At 40.6% G+C, this 21788-nt stretch overlaps 1 gene segment (V, D, J or C); it reads right to left on the reverse strand.

Moving 5' to 3' along the window:
* Positions 1 to 21788, reverse strand: part of LOC123943474 — a 1358446-nt gene that overhangs the window by 1061834 nt on the left and 274824 nt on the right.

Consider the following 21788-nt stretch of genomic DNA (forward strand, 5'->3'; position numbering starts at 1 on the left):
CAATATGCAGTATTCTTTTTTGTTTGTTTGTTTCTTTAAAAAATGCATTTATTGGGTGCCTGGGCATCTCAGTGGGTTAAAGCATCTGCCTTTGGCTTAGGTCATGATCCTGGATTCCCGGGATCGAGTCCCCCAGTGGGCTTTCTGTTGGGACGGGAGTCTCCTTCACCCCCCTCTCTCTGCCTGACTCTCTGACTACTTGAGATCTCTCTGTTCAATAAATAAATAAAATCTTTAAAAAATGCGTTAATTGGTAGGAAACGTTGTAACAGGACATCAGTAATATAAATTCACAGAGTTAGGAATTCTATCAGAGCCAAGTTTAAATATACCTTTAATATATGAAGGAATAAACTGCAAAATTACGAGGACAATCAGTTTCCAAGCTCACTTTTGCATCCCATTGTCCTGTGTGTCTGTTTTAATGACAGCAGCATACCGTTTTGATGACAACAGCTTTGTAATATAGCTTGAAATTGGAGTGTGGTGACTCCAGGTGGTTTAGTTGCCTCTTTGCTTTCTTTCTTTCTTTTCTTAAAATTTTTTATTTATTTTTTAAAATGTCCTTTCAGTGTTAAGAATTCATTGCTTCTGCACCACACTGAGTGGTCCATGCAATATGTGCCCTCCACAATAACCACCACCAGGTTCACCCAACCTCCCAACCCTCACCACTCCAAAACCCTCAGTTAGTTCCTCCAAGTCCACAGTCTCTCATGGTTCATCTCCCCCTCCAAACTCTCCCAACTCCTTTCTCCTCTCCAGCTTCCAATGTCCTCTGTGTTCTTTCTTTCATTTATTTTTAAAAGTTATTTATTTATTTACTTGGCAGAGAGAGACGCAATGAGAGAGGGAACGGAAGCAGAGGGAGTGGGAGAGGGAGAAGCAGGCTTCTGGCTGAGCAGGGAGCCTGATGTGGGGCTTGATACCAGGAGCCTGGAACCATGAACTAAGCTGAAGGCAGATGCTTAATGACTGCGCCACCCAGGTCCCCCACTCCGTGTTATTTATTATGCTCCACAAATAAGTGAAACCATATGATAATTGACTCTCTCTGCTTGAATTATTTCACTCAGCATAATCTCTTCCAGTCCCATCCGTGTTGCTAAAAAAGTTGGGTATTCTTCCTTTCTTATGGAGGAATAATACTCCATATTATATATGGACCACATCTTCCTTATCCTTTCATCTGTTGAAGGGCATCTTGGTTCTTTCCACAGTTTGGTGACTGTGGCCATTGGTGCTATGAACAGTGGGGTACAGATGGCCCTTTTCTTCATGACATCTGTATGTTGTTAATATTCTATTTTTTAAAATTTATCAACTTTTAAAATTTCTTTCCAGTGCAATTGCAGGTTCATAGGGGAGCTCTATTTTTAATTTCTTGAGGAATCTCCACACTGTTTCCAAAGTGGTTGTACCAACTTGCATTCCCACCAACACTGTAAGAGTGCTCCCCTTTCCCAACAACCTCTCCAACACTTGTTTACTGTCTTGTTAATTTTGGCCATTCTCAATGATGTAAGGTGGTTCTCAATGTGGTTTTAATTTGAATCTCCCATGTGGCTAGTGATGATGAAAATTATTCATCTGTCTGATCGCCAATTGTATGTCTTCATTGGAGAAGTGTCTGTTCATATCTTCTGCCCATTTTTGATATGATTATCTGTTTTGTGTGTGTTGAGTTTGAGGAGTTCTTTATAGATCCTGGATATCATCCTTTTGCCTGTACTGTCATTTGCAAATATCTTCTCCCATTGCGTGTGTTGCCTTTTTGTTTTGTTGACTGTTTCCTTTGCTGTGCAGAAGCTTTTGATCTTGATGAAGTTCCAAAAGTTCATTTTAGCTTTTGTTTCCTTTAGTTTTGGAGACATATCTTGAAAGAAAATCAACATTCGCAAATCAATCAATGTGATAGAATAAATCAATAAGAGAAGAGAGAAGAACCACATGGTCCTCGCAATTGATGCAGTAAAAGCATTTGACAAAATCCAGCATCTGTTCCTGATTAAAATGCTTCAAAGTATAGGGATAGAGGGAACATTCCTGAACTTCATAAAATCTATCTAACAAAGACCCACAGCAAATATCCTCAATGGGAAAAATCTTGCAGCCTTCCTGTTGAGATCAGGAACACAACAAGGATGCCCACTCTTACCATTCTTGTTCAACATAGTATTAGAAGTCCTAGCAACGGCAATCAGACAACAAAGAGAAATAAAATGTATCCAAATTGGCAAGGAAGAAGTCAAACTCTCTCTCTTCGCAGATGACATGATTCTTTATATGGAAAACCCCAAAGACTCCACCCCCAAACTACTAGAACTCATACAGCAATTCAGTAACGTGGCAGGATACAAAGTCAATGTACAGAAATCAGTGGCTTTCTTATACACTAACAATGAAAATACAGAAAGGGAAATTAGAGAATCGATTCCATTTACTATAGCACCGCAAACCATAAGACACCTGGGAATAAACCTAACCAAAGAGGTAAAGGACCTGTACTCGAGGAACTACAGAACACTCATGAAAGAAATTGAAGAAGACACAAAAAGATGGAAGACCGTTCCATGCTCTTGGATTGGAAGAATAAACATTGTTAAAATGTCTATACTGCCTAGAGCAATCTATACTTTTAATGCCTTTCCAATCAAAATTCCACCGGTATTTTTCAAAGAGCTGGAGCAAATAATCCTAAAATTTGTATGCAATCAGAAGAGACCCTGAATTGCTAAGAAAATGTTGAAAAACAAAAACAAAACTGGCGGCATCACGTTACCCAATTTCAAGCCTTACTACAAAGCTGTGATCACCAAGACAGTGTGGTACTGGCATAAAAGCAGACACATAGACCAGTGGAACAGAGTGGAGAGCCCAGATATGGACCCTCAACTCTATGGTGAAATAATCTTCGACAAAACAGGAAAAATATACAGTGGAATAAAGACAGTCTCTTCAATAAATGTTGCTGCGAAAACTGGACATCTATATGTAGAAGAATAAAACTCGACCATTCTCTTACACCATACACAAAGATAAACTCGAAATGGATAAAAGACCTCAACGTGAGACAGGAATCCACCAGAATCCTAGAGGAGAACATAGGCAGTAACCTCTTCGATTTCAGCCACAGTAACTTCTTTTGATCAGACTGATTTCTTATATTATGCTTTAAATCATTTTAATTTAAATTCAGTTCAATTAACATACAGTGCATTACCAGTTTTAGAGGTAGATTTAGTGATTCATCAGTTGTCTATAACAGCTAGCGCTCATGCCACGGAGTGCTCTCCTTAATGCCCTTTGACCAGTTACCCCATACCCCACAGCCACCTCTAGTTTAAACACAAAATTTTGAATATAATTTCAGTATTTGGATTGGGGAATGTTCATCCTAGAATTATAGCTCCATTTATTTGTTTTATCACAACTTTATCTGCTTAAATTCTTTTAAAAATTGTGTTCATTTAGCCTCCATATTGTACATATTCGTTTTTGTTGTAGTGTTCAACAATTCATTAATCGTGTATAACACCAACTGCTCTTCCCAGCATGTGCCCTCCTTATCACCCATCCCCAAGTTACCCCATCCTCTGACTCCCACACCTCAAAATCTCTGTCTCTTCCACAGAGAAACCTATTGATTTCTGATTTTATTTATTTGGTGCTTCCTCTTTTTCTTTTGAGAAATCTAGGTAGAGGTTTCTAAATCTTATTTTATTTTTTCCAAAGAACTAGAACCTTGGTTTTTTTAATCTGTTCTGCTGTTTTTTTTTTGTTTGTTTTGTTTTGTTTTTATATCATTTATTTCTCCTCTAGTCTTTAGTATTTCCTTCCTTCTGCTGTATTTGGGCTTCAGTCATTGCACTTTCTCCAGCTCCTTCAAGTGTAATGTTAGGTGGCGTGTTTTAGATTTTTCTTGCTTCTTGAGGTCTTCCTGTATGCTGTGCATTTCTGTATTAGGACCACCCATGCTAATTAGGTGAAAGTGATGAAGGTATTATACTTTTGTGTGAGTGTGTGTGTGTGTATGTGTGTGTGTGTTTGTTTAATGTTCAGGCTCCACATCCACACTGCACTTGGTGGGATTTCAGGACTTTATGATGTTGTCACTAACATTGATGCCCTGAGCTTTGTTTAAGACAGTGACACCCCCCCTCCAAAGACGCTTTCTTCTTTTACTTTGGATTGTTGATACCTCTGTGGCCTCATGTGCAGCATGGACTTTATGCTTTTTCTATCAAGTTCGTACTTTGAGCTGGGTGGACCTGTGATGCATACAGAATGCCTATGGGATTCCTGTAAAGACCCATTTGATGAGGATCAGGATATTCGTGATTCATGGGTATTTAGGGATAGGGATAAACAAAGTGAGTGACTCTGTATTTTGTGCATTTTAATATAATCGTTTTCCTATTAGAACAAATTTTTGAAGTCAGAGAGTGAAGTGGTAAGCACAAGTCATCACTAGCCATCAGGGATATTCAAATTAAAACCACATTGAAATACTACCTTACACCAGTTAGAATGGCCAAAATTAGCCAGACATGAAACAACGTGTGTTGGAGAGGATGTGGAGAAAGGGGAACCCTCTTACACTGTTGGTGAGAATGCAAGTTAGTGCCGCCACTCTGGAGAACAGTGTGGAGACTCCTGAAGAAATTAAGAATAGAGCTTCCCTATGACCCTGCAATTGCACTGCTGGGTATTTACCACAAAGATACAGAAGTAGTGAAAAGAAGAGCCATCTGTACCCCAATTTTTATAGCAACAATGGCCATGGTCACCAAACTGTGGAAAGAACCAAGATGTCCTTCAACAGATGAATGGATAAGGAAGAGGAGTTGAGGGAAACTGGAAGGGGAGGCGAACCATGAGAGACTATGGACTCTGAAAAACAACCTGAAGGTTTTGAAGGGGCGAGGGTGGGAAGTTGCGGGAGCCAGGTGGAGAGAATAATGGAAAGCACATATTGCATGGAGCACTGGGTGTGGTGCAAAAACAATGAATTCTGCTAAGCTTTAAAGAAATTTAAAAAAAATGAAAAGAATCATGTGTGCATAGAGGGCCCTTAGGGAAAGTGTTCTCTGGACAGGAATTGCCAGATCCTGACAGGAAACTTGCCCATAACCTCCATCTGCATCTTCTCCTGGGCTTAAAGACAGAATTGGTGAACAATGTGCACCCTCTGGTTCTCCCTATCCTCTCCTACAGTGAGGTTTCTGTCTGGGTTCACACCGATGTCCTCTCACTGTGTCGTTGCACATTGTCTTGGCTCTCGGGCTGTTCATCTACAGATACAGTGTATTGTTGCCATTGTCTCTGGAGATGGTGAATCAGCCTTTCAGAGTCTGTGTAGCTTTTGCTACTTCCATCATTGCTAATGCATGTGACCCACTGCAACCTCTTCCCTGGAGCCTGGCGGACCCAGCTCCTGTGGTAACTGCTGAAGGTGAATCCAGAGCATGTACAGGAGAGTCTCAAGATCCCCCATGCTTCACCATGTCTTCCCCAGACTCCACCAGCTGCACCTCACACTGGACACCTGAGGACGCAAGACATACTGGTCAGGAAATTCACACATCCATGGTTTCTTTCACTCATATCCACCCACGTCCTCAATGTCTCTTGCTCACCATGAATTTCCTTTTTTTTAAATTAATTTATTTTTTTTCAGCGTAACAGTATTCATTGATTTGCACAACACCCAGTGCTCCATGCAATACGTGCCCTCCCTATTACCCATCACCTGGCACCCCCAACCTCCCACTCCCGTCCCTTCAAAACCCTCAGGTTGTTTTTCAGAGTCCATAGTCTCTTATGGTTCGCCTCCCCTTCCAATTTTTTTAAAAAAATAAACATATAATGTATTTTATCCCCAGGGGTACAGGTCTGTGAATCGCCAGGTTTACACACTTCACAGCACTCATGATAGCACATACCCTCCCCAATGTCCATAACCCCCTCCCCCTCTCCCAACCCCACCTCCCCCCAGCAACCCCCAGTTTGTTTTCTGAGTTTAAGAGTCATTTATGGTTTATCTCCCTCCCAATCCCATCTTGTTTCATTTATTCTTCTCCTATCCCACTAACCACCCATGCTGTATTTCCACGTCCTCATATAAGGGAGATCATATGATAGATGTCTTTCCCTGATTGACTTACTTCACTAAGCATGATACCCTCTAGTTCCATCCACGTCGTTGCAAATGGCAATATTTCATTTCCTTTGATGGCTGCATAGTATTCCATTGTGTATATATACCACATCTTCTTTATCCATTCATCTGTTGATGGACATCTAGGTTCTTTCCATAGTTTGGCTTTGTAGACATTGCTGCTATAAACATTCGGGTACACATGCCCCTTCGGATCACTGCGTTTCTATCTTTAGGGTAAATACCCAGGAGTGCAATTGCTGGGTCATAGGGTAGTTCTATTTTCAACATTTTGAGGAACCTCCATGCTGTTTTCCAGAGTGGTTGCACCAGCTTGCAGTCCCACCAACAGTGGAGGAGGGTTCCCCTTTCTCCGCATCCTCGCCAGCATCTGTCATTTCCTGACTTGTTAATTTTAGCCATTCTGACTGGTGTGAGGTGATATCTCATTGTAGTTTTGATTTGTATTTCCCTGATGCCGAGTGACGTGGAGCACTTTTTCATGTGTCTGTTGACACAAAGAAATAGAAAAATGTTCCATGCTCCTGGATTGGAAGAATAAATATTGTGAAAATGTCTATGCTACCTAAAGCAATCTACACATTTAATGCAATCCCTATAAAAATACCATCCATTTTTTTCAAAGAAATGGAACAAATAATCCTAAAGTTTATGTGGAACCAGAAAAGACCTCAAATAGCCAAAGGAATATTGAAAAAGAAAGCTAAAGTTGGTGGCATCACAATTCTGGACTTTAAGCTCTATTACAAAGCTGTCATCATCAAGACAGCATGGTACTGGCACAAAAACAGACACAGATCCCCATGGAACAGAATAGAGAGCCCAGAAATAGACCCTCAACTCTATGGTCAATTAATCTTCGACAAAGCAGGAAGGAATGTCCAATGGAAAAAAGACAGCCTCTTCAATAAATGGTGCTGGGAAAATTGGACAGCCACATGCAGAAAAATGAAATTGGACCACTTTCTTACACCACACACGAAAATAGACTCCAAATGTTTGAAGGACCTCAATGTGAGAAAGGAATCCATCAAAATCCTTGGGAGAATGCAGGCAGAAACCTCTTCGACCTCAGCCGCCACAACATCTTCCTAGGAACACGCCAAAGGCAAGGGAAGCAAGGGAAAAATGAACTATTAGGATTTCATCAAGATCAAAAGCTTTTGCACAGCAAAGGAAACAGTTAACAAAACCAAAAGACAACTTACAGAATGAGAGACGATATTTTCAAACGACATATCAGATAAAGGGCTAGTATTCAAAATCTATAAGGAACTTAGCAAACTCAACACCCAAAGAACAAAGAATCCAATCAAGTAATGGGCAGAGGACATGAACAGACATTTCTGCAAAGAAGACATCCAGATGGCCAACAGACACATGAAAAAGTGCTCCTTTTTTTTTCTTTTAAATTTCTTTTCAGCATAACAGTGTTCATTGTTTTTGCACCACACCCAGTGCTCCATGCAACATGTGCCATCACTAATACCCACCACCTTCTTCCCCAAACTTCCAACCACCCACCCCTTCTAGACCCTCGGGTTGTTTTTCAGAGGGAAATTGGAAGCGGGGTGAACCATGAGAGACTATGGTGTGTAAATTACCTTTTAAAAGAGCAACAAGGAAATCCCAGCCAAGAACAGACTCCATAGTGAGTTGTCTGTGTTCTATCTTGAATACTGATTGGAGCACCTGCAAATCCTGGTGCTGGGGTTCCTTTCCCAGCTGCGCGGTCAGGGCTGGGCTGTTTTAATCAGCAGAGGGAAGGCCCTGTTTGCATGTTCTCTGAGTGTATAACAAATTTTCCAGGTAGCATCCTCATGATGGCAGTGACCTAGAGTAGTTGTGAGGGTCCTGGGGGAGTTTGGTCACCATGATATCTTTGATGAAGTCACACCCTTTTATTTTGTGATTTTGCTGGAGAAACTGATTAGCACCTATTGTTTTCCTTTTTTCACATATGAACCCCATCACCGTGATGTAGATACCAATTTTCCCCACTATTTTATAGGTCGATATGTACACACAGCAGCACAGAATGGTTCTGTGAATTTCCAGGTGAGCACAGCAGGTGAAATTGAGCCCCAGTGTCTAATTCTGTGCTCCTCACTATGGGAAATGTTTGCTCCCTTGAACCTCCTTCAGGACAGAGCTGGATATGAGATTCTTAGGCTTTCTGAATTTCTGTAAGTCCCAGTAGACGGATGTGTGGAGATCAGGTCTTTCTGTCATAGAAACTTGGAGACACTGAGAAACCTTGACAGAGACTCACAGAGCTTCTGGAGATGCTGTGGGTTATCAACAACCACAAGGGACATTTATACCTGTTCTCTCTGCACACATCAATGGAAAATTTAAATAAAGGTAAAGGAATGGAATTATTAGTTAAACAATTAATGTCAGAACACCTGAGCTCAGAAAGCATGCTGTTAGTTAAAGACAATTCTTCATTTCTGAAATGGAAATCATTGTACTTCTACACTCTTTTTTATTGCCATGATGATATAAACTATATCTATCCCAATGCTTTGCCCTTGGCAAGTTTGGTTTTTGTCATTTTGATGGTTTATTCCTAAAATGTAGGACTCTTCTCTATTTCCACAGGGTTATAAATTGTTTACTGTGTTTATGTCTGGGAGAAGTTAACAGAGCATTTAGCTGGAAGCCCTTGAGAGGAGACCAGCCCCAATCCAACTCTTGTCCTGGATCATGAGCTCTGTGGTTCTTGAGTCAGAGGGACTGTGAGTCATCTTGATGGTCCCAGTGCACCAGCAGGTGTCACAGACTGTTGCAGAGATAAAGGGACTCCTCTTTTCTCTTCCCCATTTACCCAACATGAGGAGTTACCCTCTCAGCGTAACCACTACAGATTGTCCTGTTGAAAGGATATGTCCTCATACTTACTTCCTTTACTTGAGCTTCTCACTGTCGTCCTTAGGCCATAATATCCAATATTTATTGTATTCAGAGATGAGCAGGAACCTTGGATCAAGTCCCTGCATTCTACCAGGTGCCCTCAGACCATGAGGTCTTTCCCTCCAGAGCATAAGGTGAGGGTCATCTGCTTGTCCTGGGAGGAATAGTCCTAGAAACCACGTCCCTATGTGTTTCCAGTTACATTTGATGTGAATCACTAATGAAATTGCCAGTGGTTTGAAATTGTGTTCAGCAGGTACTGGAATTTATTCATTCTGCCAGGTATGAGGTGACATATTTCCATGGTTTTGATTTGTGCTTCCCTGATGATGACTGATGTTGAGCGTCTCTTCATGTGTCTTATAGCCATCTGGATGTCTTCTTTCAATAAGTCTTTATTCCTTTCTTTGACCATTTCCTAACTGCATTCCTTGCGTGTTGAGTGTGGTAAAGTATTTATAGGTTATGGATATTAAATTTATCATAGATTTCTTTTGCAACTATCTTCTCCCATTTATGACTCATATGTGGAATTTATGAAGGAAAACAGATGAACACAAGGGAAGAGGGAAAAGAAAAAACATGAGGGAGGGAAACAACCACAAGTGACTCTTAGTAATAGAAAACAGACCGCAGCTTGATGGAGGGAGATGAGTGAGGACTGGGGAGATGGACGATGAGCATGAAAGAAGGCACCGGTTTCAATGAAAACTAGGTGTTGTATGTAAGGATGAATCAGCGAATTATACTCCAGAAACAAATATTACACTGTGTGGTAACTAATAAAATTTAAATTAAAAATAAAAAAATAAGAAAAAAGTAGCAGGTACTGGAATACATGGTTGGTGTCAGGCAGTGAGGAACAGGGGAACAACACATCGTAAACATGCATCCTCAAGCTTGGGCTTGTTCTCTGCAGAGGAATGGAGGTGCAAGCAATGTTCAGCTGACACTTTTCCATGCTTCCTGAGTCCTCAGATGCACCGCTGTGACCCAGCCTGGCCCAGGAGCTCAGGACGACCATACTTGGGCAGGATGTGGGATGCAAGGTGTTTGGACAGCTGCCAGTGAGGTGTGGGCACAGAATGAGTTAGGAAATGCCAACCCATATTGCACCATACAGAGAATTATGACTATTTTTGTCAAGTAATGTCCACAACCAGTCAGGAATCATAGGGATAAATGCAAAGAGTTGAGTCTCATTTCTCTAGATCCCAGTGATTATGACCTTTGAGACATAATTTCTATCTTTCAACCTAAATTAGAGAAACTATTCAAATTTCTCTGCAAGTTTAAAAACATTCACTAAATATCTGAGTGTAGGTTTTCTGTATTAGTTAGGAATGCCTGTATTTAATTGTTTTATTTTAGAAAAAATCACACTGCATAATATGTAGCATCTTAAATTTTTGAAGTGTAAAATGCAATGGCGACAAACATATACACCACATGATTTCACACTGAAGCATCTCCAACAGAGTCTCATTTCTTCCACCACACCTGACATGTGGACCAGCCCTGCCATGATCAGAGCCTCAGAGCTGGACCTTAGTCTTGTCCCTCACAGGATGTCATCTGCACCTTTTCAAGAGCTTCCTGGTGTTACTGGTTTAATTGAGTAGAGTTGAGATACATATAGTATGTTAATGTTTACCAGTTGTGTTGTTCTTTTCTTCTCTCACATACAAAGGACATAAACAAAAGGCCAATTATACAAAAGTTAAATTAAAGCAAATGAATAGTCAAGAAGCAAAATTTAAAAATTGGCAATCAACTCCCTAACCCTACAAGCTATAAAACCTTAAAAATCTAAGGATTAGTTATGTTTCCCAGTATGAGTCACTTTATAGTAATAGAAGTTCAGGAATTTGGATCTTGGTAGCTTGTTAACCATTCAGTTTCACAGAAGCGATAATAAGTAAATCCCTGAATAATATTAGCTTTGTTTAATGGAAAAATCCTTCTGTGGTATGTTGTGAAGTTCAGGAGAATGAACACAATCACTGCTTGCAGTTATTTTTTAAGTTTTTATTTAAATTACAGTTTTTTAACATAGGGCATATTTAACAAGACCCAAACCTTTGTAATCCACCTCCACCTGCCACTCCTCTGGTAACTGTCCATCTGTTATCTGTAGTTAGGATTGTGTTTTTGTTTTCTCTCTTTCTTTTCCCCCTTTCTTCATTTATTTTGTTTCTTAAATTCAACATATGAGTGAAATTATATAGTATTTGTCTTTCATTGACTAATGCACTTAGCATAAAACTCTCCAGCTTCATCCAAGTCATTGAAAATGTCAAGATTTCATTCTTTTTTATGAATGAGTAACATTCCACTCTCTCTACATATACCACATCTTCTTGATTATTCATCAATGAGTGGACACGTGGGCTGTTTCCATGGCTATTTTAAGTAATGCTGCTGTTAATATAGGGGTGTGCTGTACTCTGAGAACTAGTCTTTTTGTGCTGTTTGGGTGAATATTCACTCGTGTGATTGATGGATCATAGTGCAGTTCTACTTTTAAGTATTTGGGGAATCTACACCCTGTTTTCCAGAGTGGCTGCACCCTGCACACTCCACATCTCCTGAACAGGGATTTCTGCAGGGCCTCAGTTCTAAGAAACCGGTATCAGGTCCCATTTAACAAGCCCAGCAGAGAACACCTACTTAAAACTCCCACATTCTGACTGCTCACTGCCCACTGCAGCCAAGGAGGGACTCTGTAGACAACTGGCCTGAAGGCAAGTTCTGCTAAAACAGAACAGCAGAGAACAAAAAGTACACAGTACATACCAGTACACACCAGAGATCTCTCTGAAGCATCAAGCCCTCAACATAACTTGTTTTCATAACACACAGAAGAAGGTAGAATCTTAGAAAAAATGAGAAGATGGAGGAATTCAGTTTCAGGTGCAGTTCTGATCAACCTCAATTGAGGTTTTCTTAGATCAGGCCATTTGACCCCACAGGGTGGGCAAAGGACTTGTCATCTGTCTCCAGATCCAATAGTTTCCATTACTGAAAGGCTCCTGTGCATAAAGAACACTGCCATCCAGCCAAAGCATTCACTATTCAGCAATGTCCACTGCACTGGGATACTGAGTGCTGCTGACAATATCCCTGCTATTCACGTCCGTTTGGAGCACCTCCGACTTCCTGGTCAAAGTGACTGTCTCATTGCCGACAAATGTTTTCTTCTCTATGTGACTTGTTTTGTGAGATTATGTGCCTGGACCTCAGGCGGCAACTGTCACTTACTGCAAAATGATATAGTAATTGAACAGTATTGAAAGGGCTTTCTACATTAAAATAGCAGTTGGGTTCATAGGACCACTGGATCAAAGGAGGAAGGGAAATAAGGGTAAGATATTCTGAAATAAAACAGCAGAGTGCCATTTTTAGCCTCAATATATAAAGCACTGGGTACTTAGCACACCATCTTTGAAGCAAGAAAATATCAAAGATATTTAAAAAATAGAAGACACATTTCTTGGTCCCCTTAGAAAGTTGAGGTCACAGAGGAGTCCATCCCCACACTACAGAGAGGCACAGAAACGGGTGAGTCTACAAATCTTGCACAGAAACCTTGGATTTCCATAAGAGTCAGTGTGCTTCTAGTTGAGATTAGTATTGAGTCCCTTTCCGAGTGGAGGTGAGTATCCTCCAACCCACTGAGAACCTGAAGAGAACAAAGGCATAAAAGGAGGAAGGCACCCCTTTTATTTCAATCTCATTGCCTGAACTTCTCTTTTCTTTTAATTTCCTAGTCTTGGACTGAGCAATACACCAAGTGATCCCCTGGTTCTCCATCCAACAGCCTGAGAATGATTTACTCCACCATCCCCACCAGCTTGTAGAGGACGGAGCCTGGGACTACTGAGGCTCTCTTACCATGGGAATTAATTACATATGTTCTTTCTGCAGGTGAATTTTCAGCTGGAAACGAATAATAGTTCTACATTCTGTACATGCTTGTTGACATATGGTATTCTCAGTCGTTTTGTACTGTAGACATTCTTAGGAGAGGTGTAGCGGTATCTTCTGAGGATAAACATACTGATGTATACAATTACCTCTTTCTAGAAGAATAGGATATTATGCTGATACATGTTCCTTGAAGAACGTCAACGTTTAGTGCTATCATCATGGATATAGAGCATGTAGGGGTGGAGATTGTCATCCCATGCCCATTCTCATGTCCAGTTTTTGTCACACAAGTTTTTAGGAGCTGTGGTAGACCCCTATAGGAAAATCACAGTCTTGGACTTTAAAATTTTGAAGGAAAGCCTCACCAGTCTTTGCAGATCATGATTCTTCTTTTGAGAAATAGCTGGAAGCCTGTTCCTGGATCTTAGGAACTGCAGGTTCAAGCCCGAGTCACTAGGTTGTCATGGAAATTGAGCTGTCCATCTTGGAGTGGGTGTTATTTGAATGTCCCAGCCATAAAGTGGAGCATGTACTGTGATACTTGGTCAGCCAATGGAAGAAATGATGGTGTCTGAAGAGATCCTGAAGACACAAGCAAGTCACATTAAGAATTTTCCACATGCTTATGATCCCCAGACCTGCTATGCTGCTTTTTCTCTCTCAATCTTCACATTTGGCCTCACAGGGAGAGTCTTACAATTGCCCCAGAGGGGAAGAAAAAGTTGAACCTGGTTCACATTTGTTTCTGCATGATATTCAGACACAAGTCAAAGGTGAAACTCACTAGTGTTATCTCTACCTCCCTGGAGCACCATTTTATATGAGAGAAATTACCTCATGAAGACAGGATTACAGCATTAATTCAGTGGCAACATCTTGCAAATTTGAGGTAAAGTTGAGATCATTCTGGAATAAAGATATCAGTCACCCTGCCAGACAATGGCCAGGACAGCCTGAAGATTTGGCTGACAACAAGGAGAATACATCATTGGTATAGTATGAAAGTAGCTCTATATCCCAATTTTCAGTCTTTTCCTGTTACAGTAATGAGGACCTTAGCTATCACGCATACGTCCTCCTTTTTTTTTTAAAAAAATATGGGAATGTCTTTGTTTTGTTCTCTGTCCGTTTTCTTTGCCATGTAAATTAAGATGTATTAACTTTCTATCATTGCACATAAGAATTCTTTTTTTTTCTATTTTATTTTTTTTATTTGTTTATTTGTTTATTTACAGCATAACAGTGTTCATTGTTTTGGCATCACACCCAGTGCTCCATGCAGTACGTGCCCTCCCTATTACCCACCACCTGGTTCCTCAACCTCCCACCCCCCCGCCCCTTCAAAACCCTCTGGTTGTTTTTCAGAGTCCATAGTCTCTCATGGTTCATCTCCCCTTCCAGTTTCCCTCAACTCCCTCTCCTCTCCATCTCCCCATGCCCTCCATGTTATTTGTTATGCTCCACAAATAAGTGAGACCATATGATACTTGACGCTCTCTGCTTGACTTATTTCACTCAGCATAATTTCTTCCAGTCCTGTACATGTTGCTACAAAAGTTGGGTATTCATCCTTTCTGATGGAGGCATAATACTACATCGTGTATATGGACCGCATGTTCCTTATCTATTCATCCGTTGAAGGGCATCTTGGCACATAAGAATTCTTAATTTTCAAAAAAAAAGAATTCTTAACTTTCCGTCATAATATATCAATTGAGTGGTATTAATGAGAAGCGAAAACACCACTGAAGATCTTCACCTCCTCTTCTGGGGAAGTGTTTAGAGGGCTATTGGTGGTATGCAGGATACTTGTATCATATACGGTGAAATTGTGACTGTGCTATTTTCTTTGTTTGCAGAATGAGTGTGATTAAGGCAATGAATATGGATGCCCAGTTTACAGGAGGCGGATGACTGATGGTTCTCTCAATGTGTCAGAGTGACAGGGACATGGGTGCCCAGATTAAACGTTGTTTCTCTGGGGCTTTGTGAGGCTGGTTCTAGGAGATAGTGATGATTTTATCCATAGTCTCTGAGTACGTGGGCATCATCCAATCCACTAAGGTTCTGAGTAGAATAAAAGGCTGAGGGAGAAGGAATTCCCTCATATTTACTTCCTGTGTGCATGCTTGAGCAGGGACACTGGTCACCTCCTGCCCTTGGATGCACTTACAGCTTCAGGTCCCCAGGATCTCCAACTAGATCCCACTGAGAATCTGATGTGACTTACATCACTGGTCATCCTGGGTCTCCACCTGTGATAGCAGATCATGGGACTTCTCAGACTCTTCAGTGACGTATGCCAATGAGGTATGGGTTCTGTTCCTCAGGAGAACTATGACTAATACCTGGAGATTCTAGAATGTTCTTGTGTCTTACTGTAACTGACAAAATGTGTCAGGCATATGAAGGCCTAACAATCAAAGTTCTATGAAAGAAGTGTCATGTTGTGTGTTTGGGACAAGAGCTGGGTGAGGATAATGAGGAGTGAACAGATGATGAAGAAATCACCATATCTAAGAAGGGAGATACCCCTGGTCCTGGGACACCGATGGGGGAAGTCAGGTTCTGCTCATCGTGGGGGTGATTCTTAGAGCCTTGCAGAAGCAGGAGTGCAGATGAGAATCTCAGAATGACATCATATTTTCAAAACAGAGAGCAATAATGATTCTGTCAAAGGAACAGTCTAATGAATGAGTACATTTGAGGTGAAAAATTAAAAATTGACTTATGTATAGTATATGTATATATGGAAGTCAGTTACGGATAATCCCAAATACTGATACTTTGTCCATAATTCAGTATTATTATTTAGGAACTATTAATAGAAGTATTTTATTGAAGTATTTAATAAGAGTGCTTAATAGTATTAAAATATTTAATATTATTACTTCATTAAAATATTTAATAAATAGACTACCCTAGAGATTTTTTAAACTTTGCATTTATTTGTCATTATATGGCAAAATCCAACAGCTTTGTAGATAGAAATATCAATAAATATTCATAAAATCTGGAAGGATAAGAAGAAATAGTTGCCTATTATTATTTCTTTGGAATATATATTTTTCATCTTTTATTTCCAGAGAACATGTAAAATATATTTTAGTGTAAAAATTATTTCACCTTGAAACTCAATGATTATAGCATACAATACTAATAAAATATCAGAACCTGTAAAAATCCAGACCCTCCAAGCCTAGTACATATTTGTTTATTCATTCATTCATTCATTCATTCATTCATTTATTTATTTATTTTCAGCGTAACAGTATTCAATTTTTATGCACCACACCCAGTGCTCCATGCAATACTTGCCCTCCATAATACCCAGTACACATTTTAATAGTTGAGAAGGGAAACAATTCACCTTCTTCACCTGTGGCTAGACCTACCCTCTATTTGGTGGGCCTGAGCGCCCCCTGGTGTCTTGAGTGCCCCTAGTGACCAGAGCGCCCCCTGCTGTCCTGACTGTTCTGCAGCCCAGCCTCTCCTGTGTCCCTGCAGGGAGGTTTGGGTCTGGGCTTACACTGACATGCCCTCACTCTGTCTCTGCACAGTAATACAGGGCCAGGATCTTGGTGGCACTGAGATCTCTCAGCTGCAAGAACTCGTTCTTGTGTGTGACTCTGGATATGGACATGTGGCTCTTGTTGGATGGAGTGTCATGTGTGTTTTACCTATGATTTATAAACCAATTCACTGCACCCAGTGATTTGGGGTTGGAGGATTCAGTTCCACATAAATTACTGCATGACACAGAGAATCCAGAAACAACATTGGTGAGGTGCAGGGTCTGTGAGCCCCTCACCAGTCATGAGCCTGACATCTGAAGCAGCACCTGGGACAGGACACCTGGGCACAAGGCCCAGTTACTCAGGACACTCACAACCATCCCAATGGTGCCATGTCTGACATCTGGACCATCTCCTTGGGGAGCTGTCACCAGACACAGAGAAGGGCCTAGAAACTCATATTCCTGTAGACCACAGCTCTGCCTTCCCCAGAGACCTCACGCTGTTTGAAGAGAGAGCTGTGAGCTCCCACACCTGAGAGTGGATTTTACTCTAGAGGTTGAGTAGAAGTTTGCATGTGTTGGAGGGAGACTGTCCTTGGAAGTCGACAGGGACAGAGTCAGGCTCCTCTGCACCTTCCAGGACCACCTGTGTGTATCTCCTTGTTGAACTACCAAGGCATGTTGTTCTGGGGTGGGTGAGCCCTTGGTCTATGAGCTGTGTTAGAAGCAGTTCAATAGATGACCTTACTTTCTGAGCATCAGAATAAATGTTGAATACATGAGTGATTCAAAATTCATTTTAACCTAAACTATATTTCAAAAAGATATTTAATGGGATCCACACTTTGTAGCTACAGCTTTCCAAATGAACAAGTACCTGCACAGCTGGGTGCATCTGGAGACCTTTAATCCCAGTGGTCTCTTCTGATGGGCTTTGTCTGCGAAGATGTCTGAAAAAGTGTAAGTGGTATCCTTGTCCTCAAGGGCATGGACATCAACACAAGGCACCTACTCTGTGTTTTGCAGTTACAGCTCCTATGCTTGGAGGGTGCCTCCCTTGTCCTGAGAAATCCACCTCACACAGGGGCTTGTTATCTCTGGAAGGGGGATCTTGCTTTAAAGAAAAGTGGGTAATTTTTCTCTTATGCAGCACAGAGATGGTTACTAATTCAGGTATGGATTTAATGACACTCAAATATTACCATGAAGGAAATGGTGTTAATGACCCAGACATTATTCGGATCTGAACATTAGAGGTCTAATAAGAGATTCTGGGGTTTATATTCATATTCCTGAAAGACTTGCAGCAAGAGGATAAATGCTGAGATAGATGAATAGACTTTAAATAGAGATCAGATGACTATAGAACAGAGAGATGAGAGATGGATACTCAGATAAGTTTATATTATTTTAAAAGACACTAGAGAGGAATTGTATCATTATGGACACATCAAATGGAATGTCCATAATTTTCAATGTTTTTAAAACCATATTTTCATGATGGAAGAATATTTTAGTGTCAACGTTGGGTTGACATCTAAATAATGGTATGTGTTAGATTTTATAATGAATAAGCACCTTTTCCACTTAGGGTGGTGATGCCTCCTTGTAGATATTGGTTGTTGTGCAATTCTGTGTAAGCTTTGGAGCAGATCTTCCCCGCTAACAGCCCGTGGAATATGCCTTTGAAATCATTACATAAGCAGGATCACATCTTTAAATGGAGAGGACATAAATAAGGTCATTTGTGTTATTTAGCATCTAGCAATGACTGAATCGATGAAGGCTCAGGGGTACCTGAACCGTTTCACCACAGTGTGAAGTTATAAGGGAAATTGAGACTCAGAGGCAGGAAAACAGAGGAGCCCTAAGCATGGATTTTTCCACAGTGATGGACACTGCAGAGCTCTGCAGGAACCAGTCACTTCCCAGGCTCTCTCTACAGCAGCATCTGGGGCTTGAACTCATGGTCATAGGGTCCTGAGGGCCCCAAGTAACCATATTCCTCCTCTCCTCCAGAGACACTACCTGTCATCCTATGGTCTTCCCAGGGTGTCCTGAGCTCTGGGATGTGCACCGGCATATTTGTTTCCAGAGTGGCTGCACCAGGTCGAATTCCCACCAACAATGCAAGAGGGTTCCCCTTCATCGCATCCTTGCCAACATTTGTTTTTTCCTGTCTTTTCATTGTATCCATTCTCACCTGTGTGAAGGCATATCATATTGTGGTTTTGATTTGTATTTCCCTGATGCTGAATTTTGTGGGGTATTTTTTTCATGTGTCTGTTGGCCATTTGTATGTCTCCTTTGGAGAAATGTTTGTTCTTTGTGTTCTCCCCATTTCTTGACTGGATTGATTGATTTTGGGGTGTTGAGTTTTGTAAGTTCTTTGTAAATTTAGGTATTAATCCTTTTCTTATTACGTTCAATTATCTAGCGTATAGTACATCATTAGATTTTCTTTTTACACTGTTGGTTTTTGATGTAGTGTTCCATGATTAACTAGTTGCATTAACCCCCAGTGTCCACTAGATCATGTGACCTCCTTAATATCCTTCACTGTCTTACCCCATCTCCCCATCTCCCTCCCTTCTGAACCCTCAACATGTTACTCCGTGTCCAGAGTCTCTTATGGATTGTCTCACTCTCTGATTTCTTCCCATTCAGTTTTCCCTCCATTCCCTTATTGTCCTCTGCACTATTCCTTATATTCCACATATGAATGAAACCGTGTGATAATTATCTTTCTCTGCCTGACTCATTTCACTTAGAATAATACCCTCCAGTTCCATCCATGTTGATGCAAATGTTAGGTATTCATCCTTTCTGGAGGCTGAGCAATATTCCATTGTATATACGAACTGCGTCTTCTTATCCATTAATTTGTTGAAGGACATCTGAGCTCCTGACACAGTTTGTCTATTGTAGACATTGCTGCTGTGAGGATTGGGGTGCATGTGCCCCTTCTTTTCACTACACCTGTACTATGGGGTAAATACCTAGTAGTGGAATTGCTGGGTTGTAGGGTAGGTCTATTTTTAACATCTTGAGGAAACTCCATATTGTTTTCCAGAGTAGCTTTACCAGCTTGCATTCCCAGTAACAGTGCAATAGGTTTACACTTTCTTTGCATCCCTGCTAAGCAATGTTTCCTGACTCAATAATTTTAGCCCTTCTGACTAGGGTGAGGTGGTATCTCATTGTAGTTTTGATTTCTTTTTTCCTGTTGCCAAGTGATATGGAATAGTTTTTCTTGAATCTCTTAGCCATTCGTCTGTCTTCTGCAGAGTAATATCTATTTGTGTATTCTACCCATTTCCTTCCTGGATTATTTGGGTGTTTTAAGGTGTTGAATTTGTTAAGTTCTTTATAGATCTTGGATACTAACCCTTTCTCTATAAGGCATTTGCAAATATCTTCTCTCACTCTGAGGTTGCCTTTTAGCTTCATAGACGGTTTCCTTTGCTGGGCAGCTTTTTATCTCGATAAAGTCCCAACCGTTCATTGTTCCTTTGTTTGTCTTTCCTTTGGAAATGTGACTGTCAAGAAGTCCCTGTGCCTAAGATCAAAATGGTTGCTGCCTGCATTCTTCTCTAAGATTTTGATGAATTCTTGACTCACATTTTGCCTTTTCATTCATTTTGAGTTCATCTTTGTGTATGGTGTAACAGAATGGTCCAGTTTCATTCTGCATGTTGCTTTCCAACTTTCCCAAACCATCTACTGAAGGGACTTTTTACATTGGATATTTTTTCCTGCTTTATTGAGAATGGGAAAACATGGAATGTTTTTTCCACTTCTTTGTGTCTTTCTCAATCTGTTTCATATGTGTTCTGTAGTTTCTAGAGTAAGATCCTTGACCTCTTTGTTTAGGTTTATTCATAGGTATCTTTTTTTTTCTTTCATGCAATTGTCAAGAGGATCAGTTGCTTAATTTCACTTCTTTGCCTCATTACTGGTGTATAGAAATGCAGTTGACTTCTGTTCATTGATTGTATATCCTGTCACTTTACTGAATTTCTGTATCAGTTCTAGTAATTTTTTTGCCCGAAGTTTTTGGGATTTCTGTACGGTTTCATGTCATCTGTGAAGCACAAGAGTTTGATTTCTTCTTTTCCATTTTGGATGCTTTTTATTTCTTTTTGTTTTCTGATTGCCAATGCTAGACTTCCAGTACTGTCTTGAAGATCAGTGGTGAGAATGGACATCCCTGTAGTGTTCCAGATCTTAGTGTACAGTGCCCAATATTTCCTTCTTAGAAGAGAATAATTTTAGAACCAGACACCTTCAGTTTGAAAGTGAGGGAACGGAGAACAATGGACACATGCTAGTGGACATCAAAAGAAAGCTGGGGTAGTCTTCCTTATATCAGACAAATGGTATTTAATCCAGTGATAGTACTAAGAGATGAAGGAGGGCACTGTATCATAAGAAAAGTGTTTATCCAACAAGAAGTTCTATAAATTTTAGAGACTTATGTCCCTACCTTGGGAGCAGTGAACTATATAAACTCATTAATATCAAAATGCAGAAACACATTGATAATAGTACAGTAATAGTAAGGATAATTAACACCCCACTCACAGCAAGGGACAGATTATGTAAACAAAGGATCAACAAGGAAACAAGGACTTTTCTATAATTATGTTCAATTTGTCAACTTCTGGTACATCATTTTTTAAAATTTACATATATGTTTTTTATTTCTTTTCAGCGTAAGAGTATTCATTGTTTTTGCAACACACCCAGTGCTCCATGCAACACATACCCTTCCTAATACCCACCAACTTGTTTCCCCAACCTCCCACCCCTCGCCCCATCTAGACCCTCAGGTTGATTTTCAGAGGCCATAGTCTCTCATGATTCACGTCCCCTTCCAATTTCCCTCAACTCCCTTCTCCTCTCCATCTCCCCTTGTCCTCCATGTTATTTGTTATGCTCCACAAATAAGTGAAACCATATGATAATTGACTCTCTCTGCTTGGCTTATTTCACTCAGCATAATCTCTTCCAGTCCAGTCCATGTTGCTACAAAAGTTGGTTATTCATCCTTTCTGATGCAGGCATCATACTCCATAGTGTATATGGACCACATCTTCCTTATCCATTCGTCTGTTGAAGGGCATCTTGGTTCTTTCCACAGTGTGGTGACAGTGGCCATTGCTGCAATAAACATTGGGGTACAGATGGCTCTTCTTTTCACTACATCTGTATCTTTGGGGTAAATACCAGCAGTGCAATTGC

Source organism: Meles meles, chromosome 6 (genome assembly GCF_922984935.1).
Source record: "Meles meles chromosome 6, mMelMel3.1 paternal haplotype, whole genome shotgun sequence".
Lineage (NCBI taxonomy): Eukaryota > Metazoa > Chordata > Mammalia > Carnivora > Mustelidae > Meles > Meles meles.